Source organism: Podarcis filfolensis, assembly GCF_964270895.1.
Source record: "Podarcis filfolensis genome assembly, chromosome: 4".
NCBI classification, from domain to species: domain Eukaryota; kingdom Metazoa; phylum Chordata; class Lepidosauria; order Squamata; family Lacertidae; genus Podarcis; species Podarcis filfolensis.
In genome coordinates this window covers 90,737,177-90,751,957 of record NC_139607.1, presented here as the reverse complement: position 1 = coordinate 90,751,957, position 14,781 = coordinate 90,737,177, and the positions used below count along the sequence as shown (strand labels likewise).

The window sequence follows — 14,781 nt, the reverse complement described above, 5'->3', positions numbered from 1 at the left end:
TATTCAAAAAATCCATTTCCTTTGCCACTTATGAGATGCTTTGCTAATGAATTAAATCTGATGTAGGCTAGTACAGTGCGTGAAATAATACCATAATAATTTTGATAGTCTTTAAGGTGCCACAAGCTTCTTTCTTGTTTTTAAGAACTCATTCCTTAACTGGGCTAAAACTTAACGGCCCTCATAAGTATGACCATTTATGCCTACAATCTTTGCGGCTCATTTCATGTATCTGATGTAAGGACTTCCGGTAGTGTAATGCAGTTTTCCCCCGCTGTCCTTCCCCTGCGCCCATCTCAGATTGGCTTTGGGTGTGTGTGTGTCTAGAGAACCCCAAAAACAATGTGCAGGGGGAGGAGATGGGAGATTGTTCCATTGGGCATCCAGAAATCCTTGCGCTGGCAAAATGCTTGTAGCAGCATGGCGTTGAATTCCTCTCTTAGTCTCTAAGGTGCCGTGCTAAAGCACCTTTTGACCCTTGATTCCTCCGTTCCCTAAATTGCTTCATTATGCCTTATATTGGGGACTCTGCTAAAGTACCGTATTTTTTGCTCTATAAGACTCACTTTTTCCCTCCTAAAAAGTAAGGGGAAATGTGTGTGCGTCTTATGGAGCGAATGCAGGCTGCGCAGCTATCCCAGAAGGCAGAACAGCAAGAGGGATTGCTGCTTTCACTGCGCAGTGATCCCTCTTGCTGTTCTGGCTTCTGAGATTCAGAATTTTTTTTTTCTTGTTTTCCTCCTCCAAAAACTAGGTGCGCCTTGTGGTCTGGTGTGTCTTATAGAGCGAAAAATACGGTAACTACAACTTTCCAGTTCTTAAAGGTTTCTGATGGAAATGTGGTTACTTCAGTTTGTTAGCTGTGACTTTCCCAAATAGCGGCAAAAACTTGGAAGCTTTTCTTTTATAAGAATTCCAGTCATTAAGTAATTTCCAATTGCTAGTCAGGAACATACTTGGTGCATATGTTGGGGTGGAGCTGGAGAAATTGTTAGAGGAAGAAGATGGAGGGGAAATGGCTTTTGATACTAGCAGCCATCTCTGTTTTGTTTTTCTGCTGTTATACAGTTGGGGCGGGAGGCCTTCCCAAGTTAAATTGCGCGGGGGAGGGAAGGAAAATAACTGGCCAATAACTTCATAGAAGGTTCTGAATTTGACCAGTTTCTACAGGGTCTTCTCAATGTTTCCTGTAGTTTTGAGCAAAATCATAAAGTAGGCCTGAACACAAATTAGAACATGAATGCAAATATTTATTCAATATTATTCATATCTATCTGTTTATATTCATTTTGTTCCTTGCTGAGAGTCTAAGCACAAGTATCAATAAATTAACATGTAATACGAACCTCCTAAAACAAGCCCTTCCTTTATTTATTTTTCTATACTGCCCTTCATCCTAGGATCATGGGACGGTTTGCAAGATAAAAAGACAAAAATAAACAACATAATAACAATCAAAACAATAACACCCCCCCACAAATAGATTGCTTAATTAGCCAGAGACGTGAAAGAGGAGGAGTGTTTTAATAATAAGAATAAGAATAATAAATTTATTTATACCCCGCCCATCTGGCTGGGTTTCTCCTGGGTTTTTGCCTGGTACCTAAAGATACGTAATGAAAGCACCAAGCAAGCCTCCCTATGGAGAGCATTCCACAAATTGGGAGCCAAAGCAAAAAGGCACATCAGGTAGGGTCACAGATGAGGAGTACAGGGTCCAGGTCAGTTCATATGGGGAGAGGTGGTCCATGAGGTACAGTGGTACCTCAGGTTACAGACGCTTCGGGTTACAGACTCCGCTAACCCAGAAATAGTACCTTGGGTTAAGAACTTTGCTTCAGGATGAGAACAGAAACCGCGCGGCGGCGGCGGGAAGCCCCATTAGCTAAAGTGGTACCTAAGGTTAAGAACAGTTTCAGGTTAAGAACGGACGTCCAGAACGAATTAAGTTCTTAAGCTGAGGTACCACTGTACTGCAGTCCTGAGCTGCTTAAGCCTTTATAGGTCAAGGGCAACACTTTGAATTGGGCTCAGAAACCAATTGGCAGCCAGTGCAATCGGGCCACTATTGGTGTAATATGCTCAAACTGTCCACAACACTCTACAAGCCACTAAAATGTTAAAAGATATTTTGCTTTCATATTCCAAAAGCCCTGGGGAATCTATTATGTTGCAAGGTTGACAGAAATGGTAGAGAGTTGTGTTGGTCCTTCAGAAAAAATTCAAAAAGCCATAATAGGGTAAGTGATATTAAAGGTAAAGGGACCTCTGACCATTAGGTCCAGTCGTGACCGACTCTGGGGTTGCGGCGCTCATCTCGCTTTAATTGGCCGAGGGAGCCGGTGTACAGCTTCTGGGTCACGTGGCCAGCATGTGGACTCTGGCGAACCAGAGCAGCGCATGGAAACGCCGTTTACCTTCCCGACGGAATGGTACCTATTTATCTACTTGCACTTTGACATGCTTTTGAACTGCTAGGTTGGCATGAGCAGGGACTGAGCAACGGGAGCTCACCCCGTCGCAGGGATTTGAACTGCCAACCTTCTGATCGGCAAGTCCTAGGCTCTGTGGTTTAACCCACAGGATGAACCAAAATGGTTTTGGTTGTGACCAAAGTACGAAGTTCTCCAGAATTCTTCTTTAGGATCGTGCTCAAAACAGAATGGGGTGTGTGCAAAGAAAGGAAAGCCTCAAAGCATTCACTATGTTTGAATTGCTTCATTTGGTGAAGATGCATAGATATTTTCATTTGGATATTGTCAGCATTTCTGTGATGCTGATTTTGAGAAGGGAGAGGAAGCCCCCAAATCTTGGCGACAAAGCTTGTGGCTGGTAAGTCGTTCAAGTAGTTTAAGTTGAACAAATTGCATAAACCTTTTCTAAACCTGCTCATGGGATCTGTGAAGGAGGAAAACAGTCATAATTCTGTCTGCTTTTTCCTTGGCTAGCTTATTTCTCACTTGGCGTCTTTCATGATGATCACATCGTTTTGTGGCTGACCTTTGCTTTATGACAGCTCTTTTCATTGTCTTAACTTGGCTGTGGTGATGCATGCTAAAATCAGGCATTTTACCAAGGCATCTCCCTTAACCAGTCTGTGATCCCGGCAGTCTAGCAAACAGCTTAAATGAGTTTACAACAAATGTGAGCAGAAAATAAATCCAGCAGGCTGTCTTGCTGGCTGTTAGGTTAGATTACTCATTATTCGAAAGCAACAAGATATTCTGCAGTACTAATGTGATTAGTATGAGATGGTTAATTCTCTCCCATTTCCATTTCCCCTCAATTCTGTATGACCATCCAAGTCACATCCACAGTATACCCACTGAAATGAAAGGTCTCCACCTCACTAATTTCCATATGTCTACACTGAAGATGACGAACATTGCAAAATGTGCTACTTTGCATTGGGAAGAGCATGTTCATCTTGAAGCCATATATAGCTCTTGCGACAACATAATTTTATTTAGTGCTAGTGATGTGTTAGATGCTGTAGAGAACACTGAAATGGCTTTGTCCTGATTTTGAAAGTCACTGCGGGCCAAATGATTGCAGCGGTATTCTTTTGTGTTCCAGGTGTGTATGTTTGTGTGTGTGTTGATACTGAATGCTCGGCAGCATAAAATAGCTTGTTGTTCGTTAAAAGTGTGGCTTCCAGGCACCCTATGACAGAGGATGATCAGTTCAGTTCGTCGTCCAGCTCCCCTTCCCTGGCCATATTCTTGCAGGCATCGCAAGAAGCAGTAGCACGCATCACGATATGGGACACCAGGTCAAGAGATCTGCAGGTACTATGGCAGGAAGGCTAACTGGAGAGGGAGAAACAGTAGACAGCCTGGTGTAACTGGAAAATGAAATGGGGCTGAGGAAAAGATAGGAGAAGCTGCAGCATAAAATAGTGACACATCAAGAATTAAGCGTCATCTGTGGCTATCAGCCACATGGAACTCTTATATATGTCCCATAGACTTTGAAGCTTTGTTGCCTTCATAAATAATGCCCTGATTTTTCTGTGATCTCCTTCTTTCTTTCTTTAGATTTTCTCCTGTGTCTAAATTCATCCTTTCCACTGCATTGGAATACGGTCAATGTGTGCCTTTCAAGTTTTCTGTTGTTGTTTTTTTAATTAAAAAAAGAAACAACAAAAAACTACTCAGTAATAGCTGGCTTAGATACGTAGAAGACCAAACAGATAGGTTTACTATCCTATACGTGTTGACCTGGCATTCAGCCCCTCTGTGGTCTAATGGGGCTTACTCTTGAGTAGACATGGTTCAGATTGTGCTATAAATGGTTTCTCCAACTTCTGTTGAATGACGGCAGAGTTTCATAAATGATGGTTTTGAAGGCAAAAGCAGGAGTGGTGCTTGGCTTTTATCTACTGCAGCATGAAAAATTATGTACTCAAAATTGCTGACTGCATGTTTTGGGATTCTAGATTGATCAGCTGTTAGAGACATGGTCCACAAGCCCGCTTCATTTTGAGTTCCCAGAAGCCCTTGACTTCCAATGCTGAAGTGCTGAGTGTATTGAGAGCCATTAAAAAATCTGGGTTGGATAGCAAGGTCTCTGTTGGCCTTAAATATTTGGCTGCCCCAAAGGTTTACTTTCCAGAATCCAAGTAAAGATATTGCCAGTTTCATTCAGAACTAAATCCTTGCCAGTTCCTTTAATGTTGATTTCTGTAGATCATTTTAAAATGTAACGATCTGGTGCAGAACTGCATTCCTTTTACATGTGTTAAAAACTACTGCGATAATTGTCTAGAGCATTTTTTACTTGTCCTTGCCTTTTAGCAAATCAAATTTGAATCAGTAGATATGGAGGTGAATATTAAGGAGAAGTGTCTATTACTTTATCCATGTGTATTCTTGAACTCAGTTTAAGGGAGAGTTTACAAATTTCCAAAAATTCCTCCTTCCATATGTTGCCAGTGCTATGCTCTTTTGTAAACAAAAATAAATAAAAGGAGGGAGTTAGTTAGTTTGTTAAATAAAAGGATTCTCATAATATGTGCAGTATCTTCTACTTTAGGTTTTTTGTCTCTTACTCGTTTTACTGTTCTTTTATATAGTCAAACAATACAAAATTAACTAGGTTGATGTTAAAATATTTACCTCATACAGTGGTAAAAATCCATATATAGTAGGCCAAACCTTTTGTTCTGTTCATGACACATACCTAAATGCCAGCTTACTGAAACATACCTTTAAGAAAATCCAGCAATTTTCTTGATGTTATATGGGCAACGGCTTAGATTGGTTGCTATGGTAGTTAATCCTTACTGCTGATTCACAATGGACATGTCTTAATTCATCTGTTCTAAACTTTGGAAAGGAAAGTGTAAAGCTAGGGTTGCAAGCAGAAACTAGTTATTAAGGATGCAAGAGGTTTCTGTCCATTTATTTCAACAAAAAAGGAGGAGAATGAAACTGGCACCCTGATACATACATTTGTATACCCTCCCCTTTTCTATGCAAACAAGTCACCAAGATTTCAGTTTAATTTTGCTCCTATATTTGAGTGCATCTCAGTTACAGCTCAAGACAAGTCTCCCAAACTTGTACAAAAGGAGTCCTATTAACTTCCGTGATTGTCTGCAAGATCAAAGCCCAAGTCCATTTCTGAAGAGATGAGTGCGAGAAATCCCACAAAATAATGTGTGCCAATTTAGCTACCATTTTTGTTTGGCCTCATTTGTTCTCTGTATTGTGAGAACTCTTTGAAATCTTAATGGAACTTGAGATAGAAGGTATTCCATTTGCTGCATAAATTTATTTGCAGCACTAGGGGTTTTTTTTTGGAGGGGAACGATGATTAGTGAAATATGACCCCAATGCCATTTAGGTAGTGCCTCATAACCTGTGATTCAGGTAATGCAATCTTTTCTCCTCCTTTGTTCCCAGAACAGAATACCCAGGCAGCCATCCGTCAGCCCGGACATTCAGCAACGTTTTTCTTTTTGCCCTGAACACCCAAGCTTGTGGAAAATAAAAAGAAAACCATATGTATTCAAATTCCACTTCCTCCAACATTTGCATGTTGATCATCTAGGGCAGGGGTCAGCAACCTAAAGCCCATGGGCCAGAAGCAGCCCATGGAGGTTGTTTGACTAGCCCATGAGCCGCCCCCGAACCAAGTTGCCTGCTTGCGCGCTGTGCTAAACCGGCACAGTGCGGCATGGGGACTTGCTTTTGTGGCGCCCAAAATTGCATCTGCACGTGTGCAGATGCCCAAAATTGCAGGGGCGCGCGCCCACGATCTGGCCCATGGAGGGATCTCTGCGGGACTGATCCGGCCCAGGCATGATAAGCCTTGCTGACCCTGATCTAGGGTATCTCTTCCATGGAGCCGGCATGGCAGTTAAATAGGGGGCTGAAACAGGGTTAGAAAGAGGCTAGGGTTGGGTCCTTCCTGGAGATTTTTGGGGAAATATTGGTGTAAGTGTTTTTGTGAATTAAAGAAAACCTCATTTTTAAATAAAGCCAAATGGGAGGAAAGATTGCTGGGCAGTTGAAGGATTCTGATAGCAAACAATGGCAGATTGTGGCATTGCACAAAGGTAACAGAACTGGTGGGACACAGAATGCAAGGAAAGTGTCATCCATGTGATTCGTTCTCATTTGATAATATAATACATTTTGCAAAGTTTTAAAGGAAAATAGACTATATCCAGCTCGGTTTCACTCAGATCCATTGAAATTAATGGACCTAAGTCATGTCCATCAATTTCAGTGGGTCTTCTTTAGGTATAACCTAACACTGGATACAATCGTATATGAAAATGTGAAGCTTGTTTTTCCACATTTATGAACTCAGAGGAATGTGGGTAGTGTTGGGAAGATGCCCATACATTATTTATTTTCTTAATTTGTTATTGTTTGCCTTTGCAAATTTTATAAGAACGTGTGGAACATAAACTGAACCAAACAGAATTCCCAAACAGCAGCTTATGTAAGCTTCCCTCCAGATGTACGCCAATCAAGAAAAAGAGAAACCAATAAGTACTACACAGGGAGTACATGCATAAAAAGCCATGCCTTGCTTCCATCCAGAAGCTTTGACCAGCAATAATTTTAATTTCATTTTGTGCATTCATTCCTGAGTGGACATCTTCTCACCAGCTGTGTGATTACCGTATTTTTCGCTCTATAGGGCACACCGGACCATAGGGTGCACCTAGTTTTTTTTGGGGGGGGGGGGAATAAAGAAAAAAAATTATTGCCCCCCAGCCCCAAAGAGCAAAGAAGCCAAGACAGCCAGTGGGATCCATCCCGCTGGCTGTCTTGGCTTCCTCTTTAGCCACGCACAACCTCTCCAGCTGGGAGAGGCTGCGCACGGCTTCGTTTTTAGCCCCGGGGCTGGGGAAGCTTCCCCCGACCCCAGCCCCCAAAACAGGTCCGGGAGCGGTGGCAAGCGCTGCGGATAGCTGCCCGAAGCCCGGGGTGTGCAGCGCTGCACTCCCCGGGCTTCGGGCTGCAGGCTGCAATCCGCAAGCCTTCGGAGCCCGGTGGGAACTCCCTGCATTCGCTCCATAGGACACACAGATTTTTGGAGGGGAAAAAGTGTGTCCTATAGAGCGAAAAATATGGTATGTCTCTTTATCTTAATTGAGGGTGACACATCTAAACCCTTCTATTCTTCAAGATCTAGTTGCAAAAGCGGGGAAGTGTTACAAGAACTGGAAACAAGCTTGATCATCTGATGTGTATCCATGTAGTGTCTTGTTTTGGAAATGTAGGGTGTCTGCAAGGAACCCTTCTCACACATTTTCTGTAGGTCACAGTAATTGTAGGACATACTGTGTGTAATAAACTCAACAAACATCATGGTCTTGCAACTTTCCTTCATTTCATTAATTAGTCCTTTGCCCTGTGGCATATTTGCCAATAAATGAGTTCATGACATACATATTTTTTGTCCCTAAAATCAGCTCCATTTAATATTGGTAATCTAGCAGATTGGGATTTGAACCAACCTTTAAACATTGTAACATTTTCAGTTAAAGTCAAGACCAGAAGTTGCTTACCTACTTCAGGCAAGTCCAAAGTCCGTTTCAGGGGCCCAATTCTTTCTTTCTTTCTTTCTTTCTTTCTTTCTTTCTTTCTTTTACAATAATATTGATTATTTTCCATACGTAAACATAACAGAAGAAAGAGCCAACAATAATAAAGAAAAAAGAATGAAACGGAAAAAGAATAAAGAAAAAAGAACATATAACATAAAATACATCAAATCACCACATAAACAAAAAATTAATTAATTAATCAAAATCCATCTTCATAAACATATTACTTGACTTCCTCAAATCTCTTCCATCTGAGTTTCTTAGTAGTTATATATCATTAGTAGTTCCAATATCATTATCAGGGGCCCAATTTCGGCCCGCCGGTCGGTTTAATCCGGCCCCTGTGGTAGTTTATTTCCTGGAGGAAAATCCTAAACAAAACTTCAACCCTAAAAAAAGCTCTGTTGTTGGGAATACATCCCTTTCTTCTTCAGTTCAATAAGATTTCATAAAATGAAGCTTTAAAAATGCAACACCTTTTTTGAAACACTCAGTACTATTAAATATTCACATCCATATAGTAATTTTTCTTTCATTTAATTGCAAATAGAAAAGTTCATCCTTTCAATTCCCTTCCCTTTTGAATTGCATATTATATATAATGTATTCTGTGCCCTGAAGGTAGAAATCCTTATAATTCACTTTACCAGTTCTCATTATATTTTTTGTATTGTGGTAGAATTCTCGTGCCTTTAGGATTCCCCCCCCCCCCGCCCAATGGCAAGTCCTTACCCATTAGCTTGACATTTTGAAATGAAGGAATGTTAATAGATTTCTATGGTTGACTTGAGTCATTGGTGGAATTTTGTTCCTTGCGGAAGTCAGCAGTGTTCATTCTGGTGTTTAATGAGGATTGATGTTGATTAGTATAATGAAGAAATCAAACCAGAAGAATAAAAAACCTAAATGAAATGCTGGATTTACGGAGCTAAAAATCATGTTGTGGGATTATGAGGGGCAAATGAAATCTGTTATGCAAAAGCAGCATCTAACAAAATATTTGACAATGGGTCTCATTATTAAGCCTGTTGGGAAGCACTGGCTGCTCTGTTTACAGATTAGGGGAGTTAAATCCCCAAAAAGGCTTTTAAAATGTAGGCGTTCCTTAAATTATGGAGACTGACATTTCTTTGACTTGTGTGCACATAAGCTTGTAAGGCCACTGAGAAATCACTGCTTGCTAATGCTATTATATTATATTATATTATATTATATTATATTATATTATAATATTATATTATATTATGATATTAAAGGTAAAGGGACCCCTGACCATTAGGTCCAGTCGTGACCGACTCTGGGGTTCCGGCACTCATCTCGCTTTATTGGCTGAGGGAGCCAGCGTACAGCTTCCGGGTCATGTGGCCAGCATGACTAAGCCGCTTCTGGCGAACCAGAGCAGTGCACTGGTTTACCTTCCCGCCGGAGTGTCAGAGCTAACAAGAGCATCTTCACTTAGTTAGCTGTTACCTTTCAGGCTTGTGCTATTTATCATATACTGAAATTCTAGCTCATCAGTGTATTGTTTTATCTTAATTATTTCCAGTTAAGTTTGTCTTCCCTTTCGGTGGCCAGAATGAGCTCGCATGTTGGCCCATTGCTTTTCTGTCTTTTCTCCCTAAGAAACTCTGGAATTAGGAATATGTCTTTGATTCTACCTAAATTGTCCTTAACTGTAGCTTTATAATCCCTTCGTATAGCAGTAAATGAAATCAATTCACATTAGGGGAAATAAACACAGCCCATCATTGGGCAAATGCTTTGATTTGCTAGTGACTCACTAAAGCCCAAATGGATTGGATTGATGCCAGCTATGTTCCATTACAAACATCTAAGCTGATGAGGTGTACTCTCTTTTAAGTGTAGCATCCACATGCCAGATTAGAGCTGCTGGAAGCGTGCAGTGATGTGTGCCCTTCTTCCTGGAGGCTCACCAAAACACAAGTCTAAATATGTTCCAGAAGCATACAATAAATCTTTTAAAAAAAACGAATTGGCTTTTGGTGGCTAAAGATAGGGCAGTGTGAAATCGTGTTCATAACTGAATGGGCTTTGTGATTTCATTAAAAAAAATTATAAGAATACAAAATACAGAACTGAAGAATAAAAAAGAAAAAGAAAAGGAAGAAGAAGAAAAAGGGAAAAAATAGATACATGACACCAATCCATAATTCTATTCCATCGACTTCCTGTCCATTCTTTCATGGCTCCCTAAAGTTTCCCATTTCTGCTGCATATTCTGTTTTTTCTAACCATTTAAACATTCTAATTCTTCTCATTATAAACTTTAACTACTGAACTTACTCCAAACTGACTCAAGTTCTAACATTTTTACAATGGTTTTTTAGGTAGTCTACAAATGGCTTCCATTCCTCTTTAGAACTTTTCTCTTCTTGCTCTCTAATTTTGCTGGTTAAGCTTGCTAATTCTGCATATTCCATTAATTTCATCTGCCACTCCTTTGTAGGTACTATCTCCTTTCTCCATCTTTGTGCATATAGGATTCTCGCTGCTTTAGTGGCATACATAAACATATTTATTTGTTTACTTGGTAACTAGGACCTCATTATTCCTAACAGGAAAGCCTCTGGCCTCTTTGGAAAATTCTTCCAAAATATTTTCCCCCAATTCATTATAGATCATTTCCCAATGGGCTTTATGATTTCAACCTGGTGAAGCGATCAAACAAACAAGATGTATCTGCTTCCATTTGAGAACCAAGCTGTCTTGATACTTGCTGGTGTTCACACTAGTTGGTTTCAAGTGGGAAAAACCAGCTTTCTTTGTATATCCAGATTTCAAGTAGCGTCTATTTTCCTTTAAAGATCAAGTTTTTAAAAGAAGTTACTCTGATATAGTTTATTTTGGAGTTTGGCGGTCCATATGCCTAATGTTTCCATTTACACACTGTTTCTCCTATTGACAGAGTGAGTGAGTGGGTAAGAAGTGTTGGCCTTCGTGAAAACGTATGACTATACCAACATACCACATTAAATTGAAATATATTCTGCAGTAATTACTGAAGTCTCAGTGGGTGAAATTTAATCCCTGCTGTAATTCCATTAGCTGTGCCAGTGAGAGGTACATCTGATATTTTTGAGCCAGGGTCCATTTTCTGAGAGTGTTTTATTATACAAGCTCTAATTTAATAAGCTTCCACTTTCTATACTGAGGCCCCAGTATCATGCAGTAGATGTTTAGAGGTTTTCCTTACTGCAAATAGCTACTACTGTGCATTCATTACTGAAAAAAGAAGGGGGTGGGAGAGAGAATTGGAAGCATAATGGGCACGTCTTATGATACCTTAATTTTAGATCCAGCTGACTTCTATTTCTTAAATTTTGGGAAAAATAAAACACTGAGAAGGATGACTTCCTTTCAGCTTGATTCCATGTTTTAGATTAAGTCAGTAAATAAAAGTTATTGCAGCTTGTTGATCGTTATGCTTGGAGTTCTTTCAAAGGACGTCGTCGTGTTCCATAGCTCCATGTGTCTTTTCTGATGAAATTCATGCAGTCAGGCTTTCAATGTTGGAAGGAATCTGAAGAACATCTGGTCCAAATCCTCTCCTTTATGGCCCAAGTCCTGGGAACCAGCAGACCCCCTCAACTGCCTCATGGCCATTGTTAACTTGGTTTGGCCTGGCTTTGGCCCCATCTTTCTGGGTTGTGTTAACTAGGAATGGGCTTTCTAATGGAGATGGAGAAGGGAAGACCTAAGAGGTTTTCCCCAGAGAGGCAGGTTTGTGAGACGTGAAAGCATCCCCCCTTCTCCCCATTCCTAATTTCAGCATCTTTCCACTGTGGTTTAAGAGGAGAAATGTCAGTGCATATCTGTGTATGGAATTGTGTTTCTTAAACGCCCAAGACAGGGATAAATTGCAAGTGTGTGTATACATTCATGTGTGCTTATCTGGGGATGAGAGGGAAGCATTCTTCTTCTTATTATTTTTTAAAGTAAAGGACCCCTGGATGGTTAAGTCCATCCAGTCAAAGGTAACTATGGGGTTGTGACGCTCATCTCGCTTTCAGGCCGAGGGAGCCGGCTTTTGTCCACAGACAGCTTTCTGGGTCATGTGGCCAGCATGACTAAACCGCTTCTGGCACAACGGGACCATGACGTAAGCCAGAGTGCACAGAAACGCCGTTTATCTTCCCTCCGCAGTGTTACCTATTTATCTACTTGCACTGGCCTGCTTTCGAACTGCTAGGTTGACAAGCGGTGGGAGAGAGCAATGGGAGCTCATCGCATCGCGGGGATTTGAACTGCCAACCTTCCGATCAGCAAGCCCAAAAGGTTCAGTGGTTTAGACCACAGCGCTACCTGTGTTACTATGTGAGAGTTCATTTGCACACAAACTATTTAGCTGTGTCCATTGGTAAATTTCAAATAGTATTGCCCCCTGGAAGGTCACCTAGAGATTTGAAATGTCTTTTTTTTTTTAGTTTTGTGGAAATTCATAGCATCATTGTTTATTTATTTATTCCATATAATTTATATACAGCTTGATCGTAAAAAAATAGCCCCCTCATTACTCTCAAACGCTTACGGCCAATTTGATGCAACAGTCCTTAGTTTCTCAAGCTGCCATATTCATCCCGTTGATCAAAAGTGTAACTTCTCCCCTTGTTGGCTTCTGTGTGGTTGTTTGGGAATTCCTTGATACTGTCTCTCTCCAAACAGTAAAACATATGCTCTCCTTGGTTATATCGTTGGTCCGTTTTGCCAGATCCAGTTGCAGGGACAATACCTCTCTGCTCTGCCTGCAGACAAGCAGTGGAAAAATTACAACAGCACAACCAGCCACTGATTGCGTGATTCTCCCCCCCCCCCTGCTCCCCCACCATTATCATTTATTAGCAGTGGCTCTATTTCAGATATGTGACTGACTTTCTGAACCAGGAAGGTGCTTACCTGCAAGGTGAGCTGGTAGTAATGAGAGAAGCTTTTAAGGGCTAGGGTTTCAGGCGTCTCTGTCCAGAGCCATTCCTGGGGGAAGATTGAGCGGGTTTCCTTTTTAGGTCCTCTCTGTCAATCACAAAGCTCTTTTGTCCTCTTAATGCATTGATGTGACTGGCCTTTTGGCTGTTAATCTTGTTCTTGTCATCCTCAGATGCGAAATAAAAGAGCGGGGAAATAGCTCTTCGGGTTCTCAGGCCTCGTGGAACAAGTTGCTTGGGGCTACAGCAGACCTCTGTGTCCCAGCTGCCCAGAATGCTTTTTCTTTTGCGATTGGATCGCCAACAATGATGTGCATTACCCTCGCAGCTTCAGTTCCTGGGGCATTGCTGAGAACAAGGCTGATGTTACAAGGCTGATGATGGGAAAGCAATTGAGCTTTGCGGATTTGATTTCTCTCTTTGGGCCTGGCACAGAGGCACCACAGTTTGAAAGTGGAAGCGCCCCATGCGTGAAACTTCCGGCAGTCTCAGATTAAATATCCAGCCCTTTTTAAAATTTGCATTTCCAGGCCTGTTTATCTTTTGCTCTTAGTGTATTAGATTTTCCATGAAGCAGAAATAATAATCTATTCTTTGTTATACATCTTTCATTCCTAAATATTTTTACTGCCTGCAGAGCTGCCCTAGCATTTATTCTGTACCACCATATAAACATGTTTTGTGATTTAGTTCTACAGTAGTTGGTGCACGCTGTCTGAGATGTAGACTTGATAACCTGGCAGTTCTTTGGCTAGAGCTCTTGGTTTGCAATTTTGTTCACATTTACTTGGGAGAATGCATGCTTGAATTAAGATGGTTTTACTTATGAATAAGCCTGCATTGGATAGGGTTAAATATCGACTGCAATTTTGCAGTTAACTTTGCTGTTTGAAACATGCATTCTGTCATATGTCAGGGTTAGGGAACCTCCAGCCCACAACTCCAATCTGGACTGGAACGGACCCTAGTTTGGCCTGCAGCACTGTTTCCCCCAAACCACACCCAACTGCCCTACACCTGGGGCAGCTGAGTTCCCCGTGAACAGCAGGTGTGGGGTAGGTAACGTCGTGGCTGGATTGGCTGAATGGTTAAGTTCCTCACAGAGAAACCCCCTGTGTAGCCAATCCCTGCAAAAAGCAACTTTGCTAGCTCTATGCCAGGCATAGTCAAACTTGGCCCTCCAGATGTTTTGGGACTACAACTCCCATTATCCCTGACCACTGGTCCTGCTAGCTAGGGATGATGGGAGTTGTAGTCCCAAAACATCTGGAGGGCCGAGTTTGTCTAAGCCTGCTCTATGCTCAGCAGAAGGGCCATAAGTCAGTGCTTTGCATGTAAAAGATTCCCTGGTTCAATCCCAGGCATCTCCAGACACGGCTGAGAAAATCTCCTGCCCGAATCCTGGAGAGCTGCTGCCACTCAATGTTGTTTTTTTTAAAAAAATTTTTTTATTAACCGACCAATCAAATCAAATCATATCACATAAATTCCGAATTACAAAGCCGAATTTTAAATTTTTGTTGAGGGGACCCATATTTCAAGATCCGAAGGGGGATTCTGATCATCTTCTTGCTACTGCGTTAATGTCCAAATCAGTCCAAATAAAGTTCATAATTCTATCCAGTCTTATCTTGCTGTTTCCCACATCTCATCTTGTTCAATTTTTTTTCTTTTTTTCTTTATGATCTCTTCTGATAATCTCCTTAGCAGATAAACACCAATTATATCCTGTGTGAATTTTTCCGTTCGTCCAATCCTCGTATCGAGATGGTT

At 41.2% G+C, this 14,781-nt stretch overlaps 1 protein-coding gene across 1 annotated transcript in view; it reads left to right on the top strand.

Annotated features, from left to right (window-relative positions):
• The window catches only part of TMEM135 (transmembrane protein 135), a 166,973-nt gene that overhangs the window by 108,593 nt on the left and 43,599 nt on the right, over positions 1-14,781 (top strand). The window lies entirely within an intron of this gene.